The 23,129-nt window shown below is 37.1% G+C and overlaps 1 long non-coding RNA gene across 1 annotated transcript in view; it reads left to right on the top strand.

Moving 5' to 3' along the window:
* Window positions 1–15,483, top strand: part of LOC137226676 (uncharacterized) — a 106,153-nt gene extending 90,670 nt beyond the window's left edge. Inside the window, exon 12 of the long non-coding RNA XR_010944468.1 lies at window positions 15,367–15,483. This is a non-coding gene — a long non-coding RNA (uncharacterized lncRNA). The remainder of the gene's footprint in view (window positions 1–15,366) is intronic.
* The last annotated feature ends 7,646 nt before the right edge of the window (window positions 15,484–23,129 follow it).

Below are 23,129 nucleotides of genomic sequence, written 5' to 3'. Positions count from 1 at the left end.
TCCAATCCAAAAGCCGTGTGCTTCTGTGATTGAAAATCTTTCTCTTAGCGAGTGGGAGTTGCTTTCATCATTGCTGGTCATATGTTTTTGTTTTTCATTTCTGGTGGAGAAGTTTTCTAGGGTATTTTTCAAACTTTCCAGCTTAGCAAAGCATTGGCTAAAATTGAAAAGAGAACTAGGCGTTGGGTCGGAGGCAGCATTAGATTTGTTCTTGGGGGGGGGGGGCAGGTTGCTGACACAGCGAAAATAAGACAAAACATTTGAAACTTCTGGCTCTGTACTTCTCAAATGCCTCTTTTAGAAATCGCTTAAGTCGTTATTAACATCCACCACCCACCTTCCCTTTTTGGTCCTGACATTGGGTAATAATAGATAATGTTGACATATGTTCCCTGCTGGTCAGAAATACTATACTTCTGTGAAAGGTAACATTTTCAAGCTATGACAAAATGTATTTTACTTGGACAGAACATTAGTTATTGGACTAATCTCAGAATGTGGGCTGTGGGGTAAAAGTTTTAACATTTTAGTTGTGGAAGAAAGTTTGTTGGGAGAGTAAAAGCATCCGTATGGGGTGTGTTTAGCTTTCACCATTTCTAGAGGTATTGGCTTGATGTCAAACTCTTATGTCCTTAGGAATGTAAAGGAAACATTCCCAGTATGTATGAAGAACAGCTGTCCATGGACACAGCAACTTTTCAAAATGATTAGACCCAATTTTACTGCAGTATGGATTATGGAATCAAAAAATATTTTTCACTGTATACCAAAGAATTCTGTTTTACGGGCCAGTTTTAAAGCTTTTAACTGCGTGAGACATATGCTGCGGTTCTGTTGTTTGTTCTCCATGTGATGTACTCTGAAATATGTAAAAAGAAAAAAAAGGAGAGAGAGAGAGAGAGAGAGAAAGCATGCAAATTCTTCTGATCAAATGTGGTCCTCAGAACTACTTTTGAAACTAATTTAGGGCATGAGTAAGGAAAGGCCCCAGCTGGCTTCCATGCTACTGAAGTCTGAACAGCCCTTTGCAAAACTGGAAAAATTGATTTTGTTTTGAAGGCTCACACAGACTTTAGTGTTGTGGAAGTTGGAGAGAGTTTTTATTGAATCTGGTCCTTTGTGTTTTATGACAGTCTGAATGGGTGTTAAGATCCATGAATAAATCTCTTGCCATTTCTGAAAGTTCTGATATAAACATGGGCTCCGTCAATTTGTTCTGTGCACAAATGTCTTTCAGAATGTTAACAAACATGGCGCATTGATGGATGGGCTGGTCAATGGGAAAGCAGTCTGCTTTACTTGGTAGGGCATATTGGTACGATTTCTTTTGTTTCTCAATGCTATGGCCATTAAAACAGTAGGGGCTGCTGGGAGGTGAGGTGGTGGTGGTTGAGAGTGAGGACTTCATGACAAAGAAGAGTCAGTTCAGGCTGTTGGGGAAGTGGTGTTAATGACCTTCAATTGAAAGTCTGGCCAAGACACCACATCAAGGGGATTGTGAGATGGCCCTTAGGAAATGAATTAGTTATCTTCTTTAGTGCCCCAGGTGAATCACTGGGAGGAACATAGGTAGCGAAGACAAGAAGATATTTTTAAAATATTGTTTTCCTATATTGCGTCAGTTTGTGATTTTTGATTGTCCTTTAAACTCAAATGTTAAGTTGATAATTCCCTAAAATTAGTTTCCAAGTAAACACTGTAATTTAAAACAAGCAAGTAAAAAAAAAAGTCTCCACTTTTATGATAAAAATTAGGTCATGCACTATATAAACACTTTTGAAGAAACAATCAGGATTGAGTTTCAGGAAATGTTACGTTCCACAATTAATGGTAGTGAAAAATTGCATATTGTATAAAGTTTTCTAATATATAACTATCATTATAGCTATCATTCTGAGCCTAGTGTTGGGTTTTCATTTTGAAACACAAGTCCAAATCTTAGGCCTAAATCTTATTCTTCAGATATTTAATGCCCAGACTAGTGCTGTGATGGCTCCTATTTCTTGCATCAACAAGAATTTATTATGTGGTTACACTGCCAAACAGCATCTAGCCTTTACTTAGTTTGTACATAATTGCCCTTCTAGGGTGGTTATTGGGTATATGGAGCCATTCCCTAGCCATATTCTCCCCTACACACTGCCCTTCATGGAGACTTGGTAAAGGATCTGAGTAGTCATTTTGGTTGAATTTATATTTATGATGAAATCAACGAGCTAATGGGGATGCTTCATGGGAGATTTTAATACACTCTGTTATTGGCATTATAAATTGGGCCAGTTACTTGATGTGCTTCTCTTTGTGCCAAGTTCTGCCCTCTGTTTTTTACTTGAGATTCCCACTGAAGTAGTAATTACCAAGTGGAAGAATACTAAAAATGTTTGGCCAAATTCTGTTCTAAGTTGCTATCATGTAACTCCCAATGAAGTTAATTACGACTTAGTAAGAACTAGTGCTACAGAGTCTTAAGGGCTTTGGAACTCTGTGATCTGCCATCCAAGACACCAAGCCAACAATCTGCCTTTAAATATCTCATTTTAAGAGGCGAATTGACTCTGTTGAAGGTAAGAAACGGCTATGCCAGTAACTACATATGTAATGGGCTTTAAATAGTAGAATTTAGCATCTTTGAACTTCAAGAAGTTTGGTCTTCTTTCAGTTTCCCTCTTTGAGGGAGAGTCTGTTTTATAGAACCTTTAATTCTCTCTTGCTTTAGAGTCCATTTGTATGAGTTACCTCCTGTCCCATTCTCTGAGCATCCCTTAACTGTAATAATATGTAATTTTTATTTCCATTAATTGTAAAACATTTGGTTAACTCATCACTGCTTAGCTATTATTTCCTGGAGCTAAACATTATCTTCCTTAAATACAGATATTTATATTATGCATAATATAATTCCTGTCATAAGAATTCATTATAACTTTTCAAAATACTTTGGCTCTCATTTAGCATGTGTCTCAGTTTAGCCTTTTATTATTTTTTTAATGGAAAAAAGGGCCCTGCGACCTATTGTATTTGTAGGCTTTTGTCATTGTGCAAATAGGGTAGAAGGGGTAGGCCATTGCCCATGGTTCGGTGTGAGCAGAACATACCACACTTTGGACCATCTACTGGATTGTCTCAGGTTAAGATTTATATGAAAGTTGATATGTAAAGATGCCTAGCCTCTGGGATCCTCTAGTTTGTACCTGAGACCCTGGTAGCCCAGAGAGTATCTTGAGGTATGTATAAAGAACCAGGCAGGTCAGGGAAGATGGTGGATAGTGACTAGTTATGTATCCTGTGGGAGCTCAAAACTGAGATTGGATTTACATTAAAAGCCTCTTTAGGTTAGAGCCAGGGAAAAATCAACTTATGCTTAGAGTAGCATGGTTTTGATAAGGACTGATTTTAGCCTCCTTCAGGATTATCCACGTTCAAAGCTGTCTTTCTGTATGTTGCTATCAGTGCTCTCTGGGCAAAAGGGACATTGAGAATTCAGTTTCAAAATTAGAAGCATAGGATATTAGGGCTAGAAGGAACTTCCTTTTTCCTCCCTCTTTGTTCTTTTTCTCCCTTCCTTTCTTCCATCCTCCCTTACTGTCTCCTTTTTCCTTCTCTATTTATTGAACTCCTAGTGTTTGGCAGGCATCGTAATGACCACTGGGTATAAACAAGGAAAGCCACAGTTCCTGTTCAGAAAAAATTCACATTCCAGTTGGGGTGATGTTCAAGAAAAGCAACAATTATAGAGGGTATCTTACATATGGGAGCACTAAGGAAGCGTACCCAGGGTGTGCCACTGAAAAGATTATGTTGTACTGCTTTGTAATTAAACATAAAAATAATGTTAAACTATAAAACCAGTACAATAAAGACCAGCAAAGTTTTGATTTTACCCAGTGTACGTATTTTATTGCTTTCAAAAAAGTCAAATGGTTTCAAATTAATTTTTTTTCTCAGTTTTTTGGTGCCCATCCTACTTAGTGCCATTAGCATATGATGGGCCTATTAGGTCGTTTAGCAATGGAGACTCCTGATCTAGGTTGGGCTTTCATGAAAAGACTCCCAATTGTAGGAGAAACATGAGTTGAATCTTGAAGAACATGGAGTTACATTGTGATGGAGTTGGTGAGGTGCCCTGGCTGGGAGTAGGAGAGTTTAGGATTTTGGGGATGGTATGTGTTATGGGTAGGTAAATTCTCTGTGAAAATGCATTGAGAAAAAAAAAAAATGGTGCCCATGGTTTGGTGTGGGTGGAGCATAGAGTAGACATTTGTGGGAATTAAGACCTGTTATAACATGTTGGTGAGTTTGGAACAATCTGGAAGAAATGAGAGAACACTGAAGATTTTGACTAAGAGAACACTAGATTCATACTTTAAAATGAAGAACTCATTTGACAGTATTGAGAAGAGCCTTGGAGAAGGGGTTAAGGCTGGTGGTAGAGAGATCAGTTAGGAGGATATTGTAACATTCCTGGCAAATAATGGAAGACCTAAAATGATATTTCAATGGTTGAATCCCCAGGACATATGAAAATTTAAATAATGAGAATGAGAGAGGGGAAAGCTCTCAGAATGACATTCATGTTTCTGGTTTTTTGACTGGATGGGCAGAGATTTCATTTATTAAGATTTTAAAATTAGGAGGACCTTCTGTATAGCACAAGGAACTATGTAAATATCTTGTAATAACCTATAATGGAAAAGAATCTGAAAAAGAATATATATATATATTCAGATATATGTATATGTATACATATATATATAGCTGAATCACTTTGCTATACACATGAAACTAACAACTTTATAAATCAAATATACTTCAATTTTAAAAAAGATTTAAATATAAGGATTAGAAAACATACTGATAAAGGGAAATGATGTATTCTGTTCTACACACCTTGAACCTGATTTCTTTCTGGGACATTGAGAGGAGAGCTCTGCTGATTAGGCCTAAGAGAAAGACCCCATACTTCAGAGCCAGAAAGTTGGGGCTGAAAGGGCTTATGAAGGCTCCACCTGTGCCATATTAAGGGATTTGGACTTTATTTTTGTCGTTGTTTCATTTATTCATGTTTAACTCAATTTATTCAGAGTTTTCAAATATATGTGGTTTGTGAGTTAGTTAGCGTTGATTACGAAGTACTCTTATCAGACATCAACACTGAGACTTAATGTTGAGCTGACCCAGCAATTTTTTGTTTCTGTGGCAATGATCCAAGTCCTCTACTCTCAGGTAAATATAGAGAAACCCTGTTGTTGCCCATCACCTATAGCCTGATAGATGGTGGGACCGATAGGGGGGTGGGGTGGGGTCCATTGTGGAAATTGGATCAGTAGCAAATGATTACCTTCTATTCTAATGTAGGTCCAGCTCTGTATAATCTCCACATACTGGTCCTAGATAAATATTTTATTGAAAGAATAGGAGCTTAGGAACAGGCAAACAGACCCACTGTTAGATGAAGGGTGTTTAGTTGGGGTCCATGATCTGCCGGAGCCAGGGAATGGTTAAGAACATGCTCCTTGGGATCAGCTTAGATTTGGAGTCCCAGCTTGAACACACAGCAGCTGTTAAACAAACGAAAAACCAAAACCAAAAAACAAAACTTTGTGCAATTAAATTTCCTTATAAGCAAACAGGGATGAAAGTATCTACCTCATAAGGTTGTTGCTGGGATGAAATGTGATAGAGCATAATACAGTGCTTAACAAAGTGTTTGGTACTTATTAGCATGCAATAAAATTAGTTAGTATTAGTTAGTATTAGTTTTATGGATGGATTTCAGGGAATTTGTGGAAACCTGAAACTGTGTGTACTGTTTTGTGATAACGTGTGGAAGTACTATTTTTTTATGGGGAGAGAATATAGTATGGCTGTCATTGGAGTCTCAAAGAAGTCCATAACTTAACAACAATAATAACCAAGATTAAAAAGAAAAAACAAAAACAAGGCCATCCTAGACAAAGTTGTTAAACAGTTGCTTTTTAAAAAAATAGAGTTATATTTTAGGGCAGTTTTAGGTTTACAGCAAAATTGAGTGGGGAGTACAAAGAGTTCCCTTATACTCCTTGTCCCCATACACTTACAGCCAGAATGATACATTTGTTAAAACATTGATACATCGTTATCACCTCAAGTCCATGGTTTACCTTAGGGTTCAGTCTTGGTGTTGCACGTTGGGTTTGGACAAATGTTTAATGACATGTATCCATCATGATGGTGTTAATCAAGAGTAGTTTGACTTCTCTGTGCTCTGCCTACTCATGCTTCTTTCTCCTCTGACCCCTGGCAACCACTGATCTTTTTACCATTTCCACAGTTTTGCCTTTTCCAGAATGTCATATACTTGGAATCACACAGAATGTAACCTTTTCACGTTGACTTATTTCACTTGGTCATATGCACTTAAGGTTCCTCTATGTCTTTCATGATTTAGTAGCTCATTTCTTTTTGGCATTGAATAATACTCTATTATGCAGATGTACCACAGTTTGTCTGTTTACCTACTGAAGGATATCTTGGTTGATTCCAAATCTGGCATTAATGATTAAAGATGTTGTAAACATCTTTGTGTGGGTTTTTGTATGGATGTAAGTTTTCAGCTCATCTGGGTAAATAGCAAGGAGTGCAGTTCCTGGAACAGTTTTTTCCCCCTAGTGTTTTATAACCCTTTGCAACCATCTTTTCCCAGCAAACCTTCCTGATACCACCCATCTTGCTCAGAGAAGTCTATTTTATTCTATCATCCTTTCAATCTTCTCCCTCCTCATCCAGGTGCTAGGGCCATACCACTATCGAAGGCAGCTCATGGTCTCTACTAGTATCCAGTCTCCCTAAGAAGGATTCCACACTGAATACTTTTTATCCTTTTTTTACCCACCCACTGCACTTTCTACCCTGGGTCCTATTCTCTGTCATTCCAGATCTTTGTTAGGGAACTGAGAAATAAATTCCTCCCAATGAGTTGATGGCTGGTATTGTTATTCCCACAAAGTGTGATATTTACATTTTAATAGATCAGACTTTTCAAGGCACCACTTCTAGATGGGGTGGGAATGTTGGAGTGGGTATGTAGGCCACCTGGCCTATCAGCAGTAGAGATGTTTTTGGGTCTGGAGGTCTTTATGGACTGCTGAAATCCCATTTTATGATTGATTGTTTCCTCTGTCTTGATTAAGAACCACACCTGTGAATTTTCATCCTTCTGAAGCTACTAAGACTTTGCTAAACCTCAGGGAAGTAATAAATTTACTTTACCTCAGTTATTCTTTCGGCAAAATGGGAATGACTGTAGACTTGCTGCATAGGAATTGTATATAGTTTGATTCTTTTACTTTCCCTTTTATTTAAGGCACATGGAAGATGGAAAGTGCTAAGTGCTCTGAATTTTAGTATGAGATTTAAAGTACAAATATCACTGCATAATGACAGATCAGATTTTTCAAGAATTCCCTGTGGGGACGTTAAACTTCCATTTATACAGTAAAAGTAATATTTATCTTGCCCCTTAATGTTATTTTGTAAAATCTACCTTAAAATAATACAAATCAGCAAAGCTTTCTTCCTTAAGAAGAACTTCTTAAAGGGAGTGAAAACATAGTTGTAACATTACTTTTTGTGTGGCATGTGAAAAGAAAATCCTGGAAACACATGTTTATTTTTTTCAGTTCCTGACCACTGTGTTTGGAAAAACTGCCAAGTGTGACTTAAAACTTGCAAATACAGTAACTTGCTTTGAAATTTGGACCCATAATGTCTTGGGTTGTTTTTTGTAGAAGAGGAATTGTTATGTTAACTTTGACTTCTTCTGATCACGTTGCTTCCCAGAAATCAGTTGCATGCAGATTAACAGAACAGATTCCAATGAATGAATACACTAAATATAACTGACAGTATTCAATATACAAATACTGAATGTGGGACATTATCAATTCTCCAAAGAAGTGCTCTTTATGCTTTTATACAAACGCTTAAGAACAGACTTAAAAGGACGTTGAAAACTTGCCAAACTTTCTTTGTGTTTTGAAAGCCCACATCAAGAAGGGGTAGTAAATAGTTGTTGAATATAGGAAAAAGGAAGCTATTAGCATTGTTTTCTTTTAAAGATAAAAAGACAGTCCTAAGGAAAAGCTTCATAATCTTTGAAATATGAATATGTTGTTTAATCAGTTTGAAACAAATGACAACTTGAAATTTATGCATCTGTATAAATAGACAAAATAGCTCATTACCTGCTAATTTAAAAAAAAAAGGTAACTGGCTGTTTTATTGAGGACATATTTCAGGACAACCATTTCTACTTTATGGCATTTGACAAGTCTCAGACAGAGTGAGATAGAAATTAGTTTTGAATTTTCAAAGCTAAAAAAAATATATATATTTTATAATCTAGCTTTGAAAAAATATAGCGTAAATACATCTGTCTTTGTTTTTTGAAATACAGTAGCTAAACTTTCTTTTTCAGAGATGCAATATATAAATATATTTATTTGTGTGCATGTGTATAAATAATATTTAAGAAGTATCTCGGGCTTCAGCAGCAACATTTTTAAAGTATAACTGACATACAATATTATATTAGTTTCAGGTGTACAACATAGTGATTTGACATTTATATACATTATGAAAAGATCACCACAATGTCTACTAACCATCTGTCACGATACAAAGTAAACACAATGTTATTGACTATATTTCCCATGCTGTACCTTGCAATCCAATGAGCTATTTATTTTATAACTGGAAGATTGCACCTCTTGATTCCTTTCACCTATTTTGCCCAATCCTTAACCTCCTCCTCCCCTCTGGCAACCACCAGTCTGTTCTCTGTATCTGTGAGTCTGGTTTTGTTTTGTTTGTTTTGTTTTTTAGATTTTGTATATAAGTGAAATCATATGATATTTGACTTTGTCTGACTTATTTCACTCAGCATAATTATCTCAAGGTCCTCTCATGTTGTCACAAATGGCAAGAGTTCATTCTTTTTTTATGACTAACATTCCATTGTATACATGTACCATAATTTCTTTATCCATTCATCCTTCCATGGACACTTAGATTGTTTCCATATCTTGGCTACTGTAAATAACGCTGCAATGAGCCAATATATCTTTTCAAATTAGTGTTTATGTTTTCTTTGGATAAATAAATACACAGAAGTGGAATTTTTGGATCATATGATAGTTCTAGTTTTAATTTTTTGAGGAACTTCCATACTGTTTTCCACAATGACTGCACCAATTTACATTCCTGTCAACAGTACACAAGTGTTTTGTTTTCTCTACATCTTTGTCAACACTTGTTATGTCTTGCCTTTTTGATAATAGCCATTCTAACAGGTGGGAGGAGAGATCTCTGGTTTTGATTTGCATTTCCCAGAGTGGTAATGCTGAGCACCTTTTCATATGTCTGTTGACCATCTTTATGTCTTCTTTGGAAAAATGTCTATTCAGATCTTCTGCCCAGTTTTTTAATCAGACTTTTTTTTTTTGCTATTGAGCTGTATGAGTTATTTATACATTTTGGATATTAACCCCTTATTGAATATATGATTTGCAAATATTTTCTCTCATTTCAGTAGGTTTCCTTTTTGTTTTGCTGATAGTTTGCTTTGCAGAATCTTTTTAGTTTGATGTAGTCCCACTTGTTTAATTTTCTTTTGTTGACTTTGCTTTTGGAGTCAAATCCAAAAAATCATCACCAAAACCTATGTCAGAGAGCTTATAACCTATGTATTTTTCTAGAAATTTTATAGTTTCAGTTCTTGCATTCAAGTCTTTAATCTATATTAAGTTAATTTTTGCATATGGTGTCAGATAGTGGTCCAGTTTGATTCTTTTGCATGTAGCTGTGTAGTTTTCCCAAACTATCTGTTGAAGAAACTGTCTTTCCCCAGTGTATATTCTTATCTCCTTTGTCATAAATTAATTAACTATATATGCATAAGTTTATTTCTGAGCTCTCTGTTCTGTTCCATTGATCTCTGTGTCTGTTTTTGTGCCAGTGCCATACTGCTTTGATTACTGTAGCTTTGTAATGTAGTTTAAAGTCAGGGCGTATGATACCTTTAGAGTAGCCAGTCTTCAAACTTCTCCTTCTCAGCTCATCATTTTTATCTCATACAAACTGGCCTAGTAAGTACTAACATATTAAAAATTTTTCATTTTATTTGCAGACAAACATGACTGCTGCACATTTTTTACCAGCATGATAATATAAAAATATTTGTAAAATTCTCTATGATTCAACAATGGCATGATATGCTGAATTTCTAAAACCTGAGGCGTTGCTGATTGCTGAGTTTTCTCTGTGTAACAAGAGAAAACTTAAAAAAAATAATACTTTATAGTTTACTAAACATTTACATGTATTATCTTATTCACGCTTAACAACAGCCCATACAGCAGGTATTATTATTATTTTTTAACATCTTTATTGGAGTATAATTGCTTTACCATGGTGTGTTAGTTTCTGCTTTATAACAAAGTGAATCAGCTATATAGATACATATAACCCGATATCTCCTCCCTCTTGCATCTCCCTCCCGCCCTCCCTTACCCGCCCCTCTAGGTGGTCACAAAGCACCGAACTGATCTCCCTGTGCTATGTGGCTGCTTCCTACTAGCTATCTGTTTTACATTTGGTAGTGTATATATGTCCATGCCACTCTCTCACTGCATTCCAGCTTACCCTTCCTCCTCTCCGTGTCCTCAAGTCCATTCCCTATGTCTGTGTTTTTATTCCTGTCCTGCCCCTAGGTTCTTCAGAACCATTTTTTTAAAAAAATTCCATATATGTTAGCATACGGTATTTGTTTTTTTCTTTCTGACTTACTTCACTCTGTGTGACAGACTCTAGGTCCATCCACCTCACTACAAAAAACTCAATTTTGTTTCTTTTTATGGCTAAGTAATATTCCATTGTATGTATGTGCCACATCTTCTTTAGCCATTCATCTGTCAGTGGACACTTAGGTTGCTTCTAAGTCCTGACTATTGTAAATAGAGCTGCAGTTAACATTGTGGTACATGACTCTTTTTGAATTATGGTTTTCTCAGGGTATATGCCGAGTAGTGGGATTGCTGGGTCGTATGGTAGTTCTATTTTTAGTTTTTTAAGGAACCTGCATACTGTTCTCCATAGTGGCTGTATCAATTTACATTCCCACCAACAGTGCAAGAGGGTTCCCTTTTCTCCACACCCTCCCCAGCATTTATTGTTTGTAGATTTTTTAATGATGGCCTTTCGGACTGGTGTGAGGTGATACCTCATTGTAGTTTTGATTTGCATTTCTTTAATGATCAGTGATGTTGAGCATCCTTTCATGTGTTTGTTGGCAATCTGTATATCTTCTCTGGAGAAATGTCTGTTTAGGTCTTCTGCCCATTTTTGCATTGGGTTGTTTGATTTTTTGATATTGAGCTGTGTGAGCTGCTTGCAAATTTTCAAGATTAATCCTCTGTCAGTTGCTTCATTTGCAACTATTTTCTCCCATTCTGAGAGTTGTCTTTTCGTTTTGTTTATTGTTTCCTTTTCTGTGCAAAAGCTTTTAAGTTTCATTAGGTCCCATTTGTTTGCTTTTATTTTTATTTCCATTTCTCTAGGAGGTGGGTCAAAAAGGATCTTGCTGTGATTTATGTCATAGAGTGTTCTGCCTATGTTTTCCTCTAAGAGTTTTATAGTGTTTGGCCTTACATTAAGGTCTTTAATCCATTTTGAGTTTATTTTTTGTGTATGGTGTTTAGGGAGTATTCTAATTTCTTTCTTTTCCATGTAGCTGTCCAGTTGGCCCAACACCACTTATTGAAGAGGTTGTCTCTTCTCCATTGTATATTCTTGTCTCCTTTATCAGAAAAAGGGTGGCCATATGTATGTCGGTTTATCTCTGGACTTTCTATCCTGTTCCATTGATCTATATTTGTTTATGTGCCAGTACCATACTGTCTTGATTACTGTAGCTTTGTAGTGTAGTCTGAAGTCCGGGAGCCTGATTTCTCCTGCTCTGTTTTTCTTTCTCAAGATTACTTTGGCTATTTCGGTTCTTTTGTGTTTCCATACAAATTATGAAATTTTTTGTTCTAGTTCTGTGAAAAATGCCAGTGTTAGTTTGATAGGGATTGCACTGAATGTGTAGATTGCTTTGGGTAGTAGAGTCATTTTCACAATGTTGATTCTTCCAATCCAAGAACATGGTATATCTCTCCATCTGTTTGTATCATCTTTAATTTCTTTCATCAGTGTCTTACAGTTTTCTGCATGCAGGTCTTTTGTCTCCTTAGGTAGGTTTATTCCCAGGTATTTTATTCTTTTTGTTGCAATGGTAAATGGGAGTGTTTCCTTAATTTCTCTTTCAGTTTCTTCATCATTACTGTATAGAAATGCAAGAGATTTCTGTGCATTAATTTTGTATCCTGCTACTTTACCAAATTCATTGATTAGCTCTAGTAGTTTTCTGGTAGTATCTTTAGGATTCTCTATGTATAGTATCATCTCATCTGCAAAGTGACAGCTTTACTTCTTCTTTTCCAATTTGGATTTCTTTTATTTCTTTTTCTTCTCTTATTGCTGTGGCTAAAACTTCCAAAACTATGTTGAATAATCGTGGTGAGAGTGGACAACCTTGTCTTGTTCCTGGTCTTAGAGGAAATGGTTTCAGTTTTTCACCATTGAGAACAATGCTGGCTGTGGATTTGTCATGTATGATCTTTATTATGTTGAGGTAAGTTCTCTGTGTGCCTACTTTCTGCAGGGTTTTTATCAAAAATGGGTGTTGAATTTTGTCAGAAGCTTCTTCTGCATCTATTTAGATGATCTTATGGTTTTTCTCTGTCAATTTGTTACTATGGTTTATCACATTGATTGAATTGTGTATATTGAAGAATCCTTGCATTCCTGGGATAAACCCCACTTGATCATGGTGTATCATCCTTTTAATGTGCTGTTAGATTCTGTTTGCTAGTATTTTGTTGAGGATTTTTGCATCTCTGTTCATTAGTGATGTTGGCCTGTAGTTTTCTTTCTTTGTGACATCTTTGTCTGGTTTTGGTATCAGGGTGATTGTGGCCTTGTAGAATGAGTTTGGGAGTGTTCCTCTCTCTATAGCAGGTAGTATTATTCCCTTTTTACAATGAGGAGAAAAGATAGATAGAGAAATTAAGGTTGGAGGTGGAGATTCATTTTCTCTCAATTATTTCTTTCTCCCCAAGTTCCTGCTGTCTTTTACAAGCTACAAATAAATAAGCAAATAAACTCAGATTTTAAAATTACCACCTGTGTCCTCTCTTGGAAGAATTCAGAATGAGGAGGCTGCGCTGCCTTTATATATTGTTGGCACTTAATAATAGAAGAGGGATTTTTCTGATTGCTAATATGACAAGTCCAATCAATACCCACTGGTCCACATATCTCTGATGGGGTTAGTATGTTAAGCTTTATTTCACACGTGTTATTGAAAATTTTAAATGCATATGGATTACCTAGGCATCTTATGAAAATACTGATTCCAACTCAGTAGGTCTAGAGTGGGGCCCGAGTTTGCATTTCTAAGAAGCTTCCAGGAGCTGATGCTGCTGGTCCATGAATCATATTACTTTGAGTAGTGAGGTCCCTAAACTGTCTTGCCTCCTTTCCCTAGAGCTGCTCCCTGCAGGTATACCATGTTCTCCCCTTTTCCTCTGCATGGGAAAGATTTACAGTTTTTCAGGTCTTCTTCCTGTCATAGGTGAATGAGTTTAATTCAGGGGTTGGTGATAAGGAAGGTGCAGAGTTCCCATTTTTCCTTGGGGAGAAGCAGCATTCTCCAAGCACTCTACTAGGAATAAAGTGAAAGTATTAGAGCTCCTTCTGTCCTATCCCGGTTTTCAATTGGTTCAGAACTGGAAGGGAAGAGGACTTTATCATGATCAGACTCGCAGTATATTTTTCAAGAATCTTTTTTTGTGTCCTCAGTAGTTTATATTCTAGGGGAGAGAAGAAATAGTAAACAAACAAACAAATAAACAGGTATGGTAGATTATATGAGGGTTTCAATTTCTTTGGTAGCGTGGTCAGGCAAAGTGTAACTGAACAGGGGACAGCTGAAGATTAAGTAAGATGATGAGAGTGAAAGAGTCTAGTTTAGTGCCTGATTAAGAGACGGTGCTGAAAAATGTTCCTTTCCCTTCCCTCTGCACACCTGAACATATTTGTCCCTTGTGTTCAAGGCTGGGAAGAGTGTTTCTCTGTTTATAGGAGACCACACACGCCACGTCTCCTAAGTTATACCTTGGAAGTCTAATGGCAGTTGGAAAATCTTTAATTGGGACTTCACCAGGTCCCTTGGCCTTTTAGCTCCTGTATGACACAGGACCTTTCCATAGAAGTCTGTCATCAGTGACTGATGACTGTCCCCCTAAGGAAATTCAATCATTCCACCAAATAATGAAAGGGGAAATATCGATACATGAAGGTGTACTGTTAAACAAATCAGGAAAAGGCTTCTAGTTCCTTTAGTAATCGCTATTCTCCTGAGCTTCTTAGGCTCTCCAAGTTGAGAGAATGAGTTCTAGAGATTCATGGATGAGTAATTTGTTGGAGTGCATTGCACAGTGCCTGGCACATAGGATAATATTTTTCAATAAATAAGAGTGGACGATTGCATGCTAAGTAGACATTAACTGATGAGCCAGGCATGTAAGCTCCCTTTCTGATCCTGGGCCAGTCTGTCTAAGGACACTCTTAGGAAACATGGTGGTGGTGGTGGCAGCAGGCAATATGTTTCTGGTCTAAATGAGTGACATGCAGTTGTTGTTATGATCATCACTTCTCAGTATCAGCTTACTATCAGTATGCATAACTTGGTCTTCAGGGCAGACTCTGTTCCAGTTTTCTGTGATTGTATAGTAAATTAGACTTGCCACACTTCACATGGGAGTTTCACAGAAGTCATCAACTAGTCACCAAAGAACTTATTCTGAAAACCACTGTAATTGCTATTTGTTTTAGGATTGACTCTTAGCTATTTGAATATGTCTTTCATTTTGTTTTCTTTATAAATGTATTACACATATTGCTGGGTCAACATTAAAATCATCTACAACAAACTGAGCTAATTTGGCATGCTCACACACAATGTTTTAAAATGGATGAGCTCTGAATTTCTAGTTCCAGATTTGAGATGGTCAACTGAAATTATGTTGACTCCCTCTTTGGCTTCTTCATCTATAAACCAGGCATAGTGTTTTATTCCTACAGAGGAGGCTGCGACCATCAATTACGTATTTGTTGTAAAGGGCTTTGATAGCTTGAAAGAATGACCTTTTATAAGACAGGATACATTGTATTTATCCTTACAGTATTTTCTTGGTTCTAATTATAACTCATTTTTTTCCACCATAGAAGGAGAACGGAAAAGGGAAAATGTGAGTACAGAGAAAGTGGCACTGATTTCCATCACAAAAAGAGATTCTACAAAGCTCTGGAGAAAAGTCACACCACAGCATAGGCTGATCCTGGGTGAGTCTGGTGTCAAATTTAAATATTGCCTTGAAGTAAGAGAGAAGGGACTTTTTCAGAGCAACTACTTCAGACTAAAAAAAAAAAAAAAAATCAATAGTTGGTATGTGTTATTTTATATTTGTAAACTTAAAAATTCATAGGATGTCACAATTAGAGGAGGCTTTATAGATCTACTTTAACTTAATCTTTTCATAGATAAGGAAATAGAGATTCAAAAAATATTTATAAACTTTCCCTAAGCTACCCAGTGAATTGTTCTCCTGATCTCAGTTCAGTGGTCTTTAGTTTGCATATGACTGGGTTGTAGGATACTATAAGCATTATTTTTCAAAAAACTTAATAATATTGAGATGAATCCAAGTAAACCAAGCTGAGACTTTACAATCTATTTCCCTGTGGCCTGTGAAAATGACTTTGATCTAAGCTTCTTTAAGTGAATTTCTGTCTGTGTTATCAGTGCTTAGGGCCCCTGTATCTTAGTGTTCTGGGGTTTCAGAAGTGGACTCTGGTTAACTTAAAAACAAATAAAGAAAAATAGATAGTAAATAAAGTAAGGATGTTATTGGAAACATAACACAGAAGAAAAGAAGAGGCTGAAGAGTCAGGGCTCAGAAAGCTCTGGACAAGCATAGCTGCAGGGATTCAAGTAGTAGCACCTAATGGAGAGTCTGCTTACTGCCCCAGGGGTAGGCAGAGAAGCTCCAATTGCTCCTACATCTTGTCATCCCAGGAAAGCTTCATATCTCAGAGTCAGGATCTGACTCGTCTAGCTGAGGTAATGTGCCTGCCCCATGACTTGGCATGAGGTGGGTTGGTAGGGACTGAGTGGGACATTTTGATGGACGGATTGCCAAGACCTGATGCATAGGAAAAGGGAAGCTCCCAAAAGGGAAACAAAAATGAGCTATTGTTACCAAAAGAGGGAGGCATGGATTCAGGGCAAGAGAAACATGCATATGTGCTGGAATCCATTTCATTACCATAGATAGGAAAGAATGCTGTGTGTACAAATTTTTACTTTGTAGAATGACTTAAAAATATTTCGGATGTTGGCATTCAGTCTTCTTTTTTTAATTTTAATTTTATTTTTGGCTGCGTTGGGTCTTCATTGCTGCGTGCGGGCTTTCTCCAGTTGTAGCGAGCGGGGGCTACTCTTTGTTGCGGTGCTCGGTGCTCAGGCTTTTCATTGTGGTGGCTTCTCTTGTTGTGGAGCACGGGCTCTAGGCGCGCGGGCTTCAATAGTTTGGTACGTGGGCTCAGTAGTTGTGTGGCTCGTGGGCTGTAGAGCACAGGCTCAGTAGTTGTAGCACATTAGCTTAGTTGCTCCACGGCATGTGGGATCTTTCCGGACCAGGGCTCGAACCCATGTCCCCTGCATTGGCATGCAGATTCTTAACCACTGCACGACCAGGGAAGTCCTGGCATTCAGTCTTAGTTGATACTTTTTACTTGTTCGTTTCTCTAATTCCAATTATATTTAGACTTTCATAACCCATTCAAGAACTAGAGAAAACATGATAACTATAATAAGGATTTTATTTAGTTTGGTTATAAGTATTCATTCACTTGGTCAGTTCATTTATTCAGTACATATTTATAATACACTTTGAAAATACAGGATTTAATTTTTGTCGCTGAATTGGCAAGAGGCATAAGCAGAGATTTTCTTTTTATTAGAATAAATTACACAACAGACTGAACTAGTGGCTTTCAAGCAGTGCTCTAGAGTGGCTACAAGTCCCTGGTGACCTTTGTCGGATGGTGGGTAGAGAGCCAACTGGTTGGACTTCAGTTCCTCTGTGCCTTCACCTCTCCCCATCTGCTCTTGCCTGTTTCTCTCCCAGTCCTCTCCACTTACTTCAACCAGAAGAGTTTCAATGTTGTTTGTTGGGTATCTGAACGAGGTTTTCTTTAATGAAGAAAAAAGTTTGAAAATTAGTAAATAATGTTACCATATTAACTGTTAGCATACTTATTATATTTATTTAACAAGTAACTTCCTAGTCTTAACCCTTCCTAGGGAATACATCTGTCTAGTCATGAAGAGCTCATAAATTTTTTGAACCTATCTGGAATTAAAGAATAGAGAATGTTTACTGTGGAGGAGGCTCTCGACTACACTCTTTGGGGGAATAATAAGATAGATAACAGACAGCTTCTGGGCTTCCCTGGTGGCGCAGTGGTTGAGAGTCCTCCTGCTGATGCAGGGGACACGGGTTTGTGCCCTGGTCTGGGAAGATCCCACATGCCGCTGAGCGGCTGGACCCGTGAGCTATGGCCGCTGAGTCTGCGCGTCCGGAGCCTGTGCTCCGCAACGGGAGAGGCCACAGCAGTGAGAGGCCCGCGTACCGAAAAAAAAAAAAAAAAAAAAAAAAAAGACAGCTTCTTCGCTTAAGTTAGTTGGGAAGACTAAGCAAACATATAAAATAATAAAAGGCCAACAGAAGAACTGTTTCAGTAGGTAGATTCAATACCCATAAACTGGATCACATCATCTCCATCTAGAGGGAGTTACGGGGGAGAAGGCCTTCTCGATGATGGTATATTCAGTTTCGGTTTAAAGTTCTATGAGTCTAGGGATTTAAAAAATATATCAGAACGTACATTTTTATTATGGATGATTTCTGCATCTCCAAGTTATCCAGATTCCTAAGTACCATTTGGATTTTGGGGCAAATATGAAAACAATATCTAAACTAGTCTCATATTACTTCTCTTTCTTTAATCTGATGTTTCTAGGTCTGAAATGAAAAGCAAAATCACAATTTTATTTTTGTATATGGAGGGTGAAATGTTTTTATTTGGATTGTTAAGAAGAAACAATGTTAAATTAATAAAAATCAAAATTGCACAGATAATTAGAGTTTTTGTAGCTACAAATTTTACTTTGAATTTGATCTCTGTCACTGCCTGCTGGGTGAAGTCTGACTCTATGGTTTTCCATTATGTCTGTGTTTGAAGGCTTGGTTCTGTCCTTCCTTTATTTAGTATATTCCTAAAGCCATTTTCCAGTGAAATCCTACCCAGTGAATTGACTCACATCAGAAGAATTCCAGAAATAAGAACAATCACGCCCTTTCTGTCATTGATGTAATGATGTTTTTCAGCTTTAATAGTCATGAGCGATATTTTGGCAAGCAACTGAAATAACCCCAGTTATCTGATTGTGTTATTGACCACTACCTTCCAAGGGTTACCTCAGGGGAAGGGACATTATTTTAGGAACATTCTTTATTTTTTAACTTGAGGATGTTATCTGTTAACAAAATACTAGATTAAAAGTCATGAGAACTTTTTCTTTTTCAGAGTGTATCTAAAGAATACTACAACACATATTTAACACACCAAGTTCTAAACATATGGATCTCTTAAAACAGACTGGTGTAAACATTTTGATAATTCCTGGAGCTTGTCCTTTTAAGATAGTTTTAAATTGTGGGATTATTAAAATGTTTACCATCTAAAGTGGCAGCACTGTCTTTAAGATTTAAGTTTATAATTCTATATGTGAATTTTTTCTAGAAATTATTCTTCCCTAAAAATTGAGCTAAAATTCTTAATTTTGTTTTCTTTGCTTCATATTAAATATAGTTTGTAAAGCTCTCCCTCTCTTTATTTTGCATATTTTGGAGTTCTCTCTAGGAACTCTTTTTTAATCTAGAATTTTCTTCTAGGAAGTATGAAACGGCAAGTATCTTAGGTTATAAGGTAGTTCTGCACATTTTGCTTAGTTTCTCTCCTCAGGTAAAAACCGTCTTTCTGTTGATCTGGCAGTTTGATAAGCTTACCATTTGGCTGGGCCTGAGGTGGGTTTGTGCAAAAGCAGATTGTTGTAGTTAAAATAATCAGTGTACCCCTGTTCTACCTGGATGTCTGGGAGAAGTGCCAAGAGAGTTCCCAATATTTCATTCAGAGGCAGAGTCTATGAAACTGTCAGTATTTTTTGAAGGCCAGTTTGACTGTGCCATGTTTCTAATACTTTCTTCATTTATCAGGAAATCAACTCTAGTCTTCTGACTTCATATTTTGTTCTAGTTTTAATGTCTTTTCTAGAAGAGTTTTTTTCTCTAGGGAACAAAGGCTTTATATTGTAATTAAGGTTTAATTACAATTGATTAAAACTGTAAATATCCCCATTTTTGGTCAGTGTCTAAGCCAAAGTATTGTATATATTTTATCAGCAATAAGAAAATGAAATATTTATCCTCAAGGGAGGCAGTGAAGATCTGATCAAGAGTTAAAAGATAGTAATCGTCTGAATAGTAATTACCATCAGGAATGCTAAACTACCTGAAAATAATCCTTTGTCTCAACCTAAAGTAAACTACAAGCTCACTCTTGGTGGATCATATTCAACTGTTTTTAATGGAGCAGAGGGTTTAAAAGCAGAAGCTCCGGAGGTAGAAAATTCTGAATCAAATCTCACACTGCCCCTGACGTGCCCTGTGATACTGAAACAGTTATTTCATCTTTTAAAAACTTCAGTTTTCTCATCTATAACATATTATAATGATACCTACTTCACAGAGGGAGTAAAATGTTCAGCACAGTATCTGATTCAAATCAGAGTTCATTAAATGCCAGCTCTTACTATGATTACATTCAGCTTATTTTGCATCATTATCTAAATGTATTTCACTGTCACAGAATCTTTTGTCACAAAAATGTTCTGTCAACACCAGTTACGAACATGGTGGCCAGTGCCAACTGAATATTTTGATATATTAGGAGTTACCTGTAAAATCACTTCTAATTCCACAGTCAGAAGTTGCTATGATCTGAATGTTTGTGTTCTCCCTCAACTTTATACATTAAAATTTTAAGGCCCAATGTGATGGTATTGAAGGAGGTGGGGCCTTTGGCAGGTGATTAGAGCATGAGGGCAGAGCTCATACAAATGGAATTAATGCTTTCATAAAAGAGGCCCCACAGAGCTCCCTAGTCCCTTCTGCCCTAGGAGGATACAATGAGAAGTCTATGACCTGGAAGAGGTCCCTCAGCCTCCCATCCTGTCACCCTGATCTAAGACTTCCAGCCTTCAGGACTGTGAAATATAAATTTCAGTTGTTTATAAGCCACCCAGTCTATGATATTTTGTTATAGTAGCTCAAATGTACTAAGACAGAAGTAATCACCATTAACATACTTGCAAATTTCATTACCATTTTTTGGTGGCTATATTATGTATTTATTGTTTGAAAAGTGGGCCTTATAATGTGTACCTAGCTTTTAGTGTTATGCATTGTGTTGTGAGAATGGTTTTCCTTAGATAGTCTTCAAAAATCACAATTTCAAGTGACTATATAATATTCTATTATATAGGATAATAAGAATGTAACTTCTTTCAGTATTCCTCCATGGTTGAATATTTAGGTTATTTGCAATTTTTGTTCATTATAAATAACATTTCCATGAACATCCTTCTATATACATATTTAAAAGTGTAATAAATGCATTCAAATATATGAATATTTTAAAGGAATTTTAGATATTCTAAATGCTTTCCTGAAAATTTGTAGCAATTTACCTACTGTCAGTATTGCTTCATAAATTTGTGAACCTCAAATCAAGACTTTCTTTTTCATTTTGACCTGTTACTCCTATGTAATAAATGGGCACATTTTCACTAATTTCCCCCGTAGTTAACATACATACATAATCTGTCTTGGCTCTTTATGACATTTAACTGCATACCTTGAATCACATTAAAGTTTCAGTAGTCATAATTCATTTCTGAAGGGCTTTTAAGTGGCAACAGAAAAAGAAAGGGCTTAAAAAGAATTATGTTATTGGATATAAGAACTCTATGGATTTAAAAATGGCTAGTCATACAAAGACTAGAGAAGCCAGGCTAAGGTATTTGTATTTTCTGCCCTCATCTCAAAGGTGAAAGACAACCAGAAGGAGAGACTGGGTCGTTGGTATTTATCCAACTACTTGGTCCTTCATGTGGAGTATGTCTTCTCTGCATCATTATTCACAATTATCTTTTCAGCCGAAGTACGTTTACTGGATGTCAGGTTTAATGCACATGCGGCCAGTGGAATTTATGTGAGAGGAGCACATCACACATGTGGCCTGAGTCTAGGATTCAGTCACTCATTCTTTAAATATTTATTGAGGACCAACTGGGTGCTAGGCCCCATTCTAAGCACATCAGTGAGACAAAGAGATGAAAACCCTTACCCTCTTGGAACTTATATTTTGGTAGGGAAAGAGAATAATAACACAAGAAATCCATTTTATAGTACATTTGGAAGTAATTAGTGCAACAGAGTGAAATAAGGCAGGAAAGTGGATAAGCTGGGATGGCAATGGAGGTAAACAATTTTTAATGAGTAGTTAGGAAAGGCCTCCCTGACAAGATGACTTTTGAGCCAAACTTGAAGAGGGTGCAGATGCCTGAGGCAAGTATTTTCCAGTGTGTCTGCCCCTGGGGATTCAGGCATGTCTGGTCCATTGGGAGACTGGCTCCACAAAAGTCTTTGTGAAGAGGGTTCAAGAAATCTGAGAGAGAACAGACCCTAACTGAAGAAATCTCTATGCATTATGAGCTTGATCCATGAGTGACTGAAGATGAGAAGAAAGATTGTGTGCGGTGGTTCATATTTAAATCGGGTCTGGACATGTCTAGAAAGAATTTTGCCACCCAAGCAACATTGAGTTATCATGGAGTATATCACAATAGGAGAGACTCCATCTCCCCTTCACCACAGATATCAGAGCAGAAAGGATTATACTGCTTAGGGTGCAAGACGAGAAGTAGCAGTGGCCATCATGCTACGAGATCCCCTCAGGGAACTTGGCCCCTAGCACTTGAACTGTCCATACTGGTAGGCTTGTTGTGTCTCTTGGGACAAAGATCACCACCTGTAAAGAACTACTGTTTTGCACCAGGAGAGTTGGTGGAGCTAAGTGGTCAGAGGGGCAAGAATCTTAAGTTAGAGACAGAACATAGTTGAACATGGTAGATGGTGAAGGATTGGAGCACATGGGAGACATCCCTTGGGAATTCCCAGAAATATGTGTGTGTTCTTGTGGTTGGGGGTGCTTTATAGGAGGTCGAGGTCTGTCAGAGTAACTTATGTATGAAATTTATTTTAACCTAATTGTCCATTCAGGCAAACATTGGATAATTTCTTGACATTGTTTCAGTACCGAACAAAAGTTTTGGCATAAATACTTTCTATTAATTTTTTCACTCTTTAGCCCAACAATATTGAAGACCAGCTTATCAAGTTAGCAACAGTACTAATTTCTAGCAGGGAAGTGTGACCAACACCACCAATCTGAATTTAGCAGACTCACCTAGAAAAACTGAGTGTGGATGACCACCACTCTTATACACTGTTGTTTTTACCTGGTCATTTCAAGGCCAGGCCAGCAAGAGAGACTTAGGTCAGAGACAAAGGATTTTATTATTCACAACTCAGCAAGCAGCATATTTGGTGCCCTAAAGCCCCCTTTCTTACTGAGTAACATAAGAGAGTGAGGTGATAGCTGCATATGCAGTTAAGTTGTAAAAGGATAGAAATCTTTAGGGAATTCTTAGGGATTCTGAGCACCTAGGGAACCTGAAAGTTTCACACTGGGCAACCAGCTTGCTGGCCCACTGCTTTAAGAGGGAGAGTGTATCTCTAGCT

The sequence above is a fragment of the Pseudorca crassidens genome, chromosome 6 (assembly GCF_039906515.1).
Source record: "Pseudorca crassidens isolate mPseCra1 chromosome 6, mPseCra1.hap1, whole genome shotgun sequence".
NCBI lineage: Eukaryota > Metazoa > Chordata > Mammalia > Artiodactyla > Delphinidae > Pseudorca > Pseudorca crassidens.
Note: the sequence above shows the minus strand (reverse complement) of the source record. Positions and strands in the feature narration are given on the sequence as shown.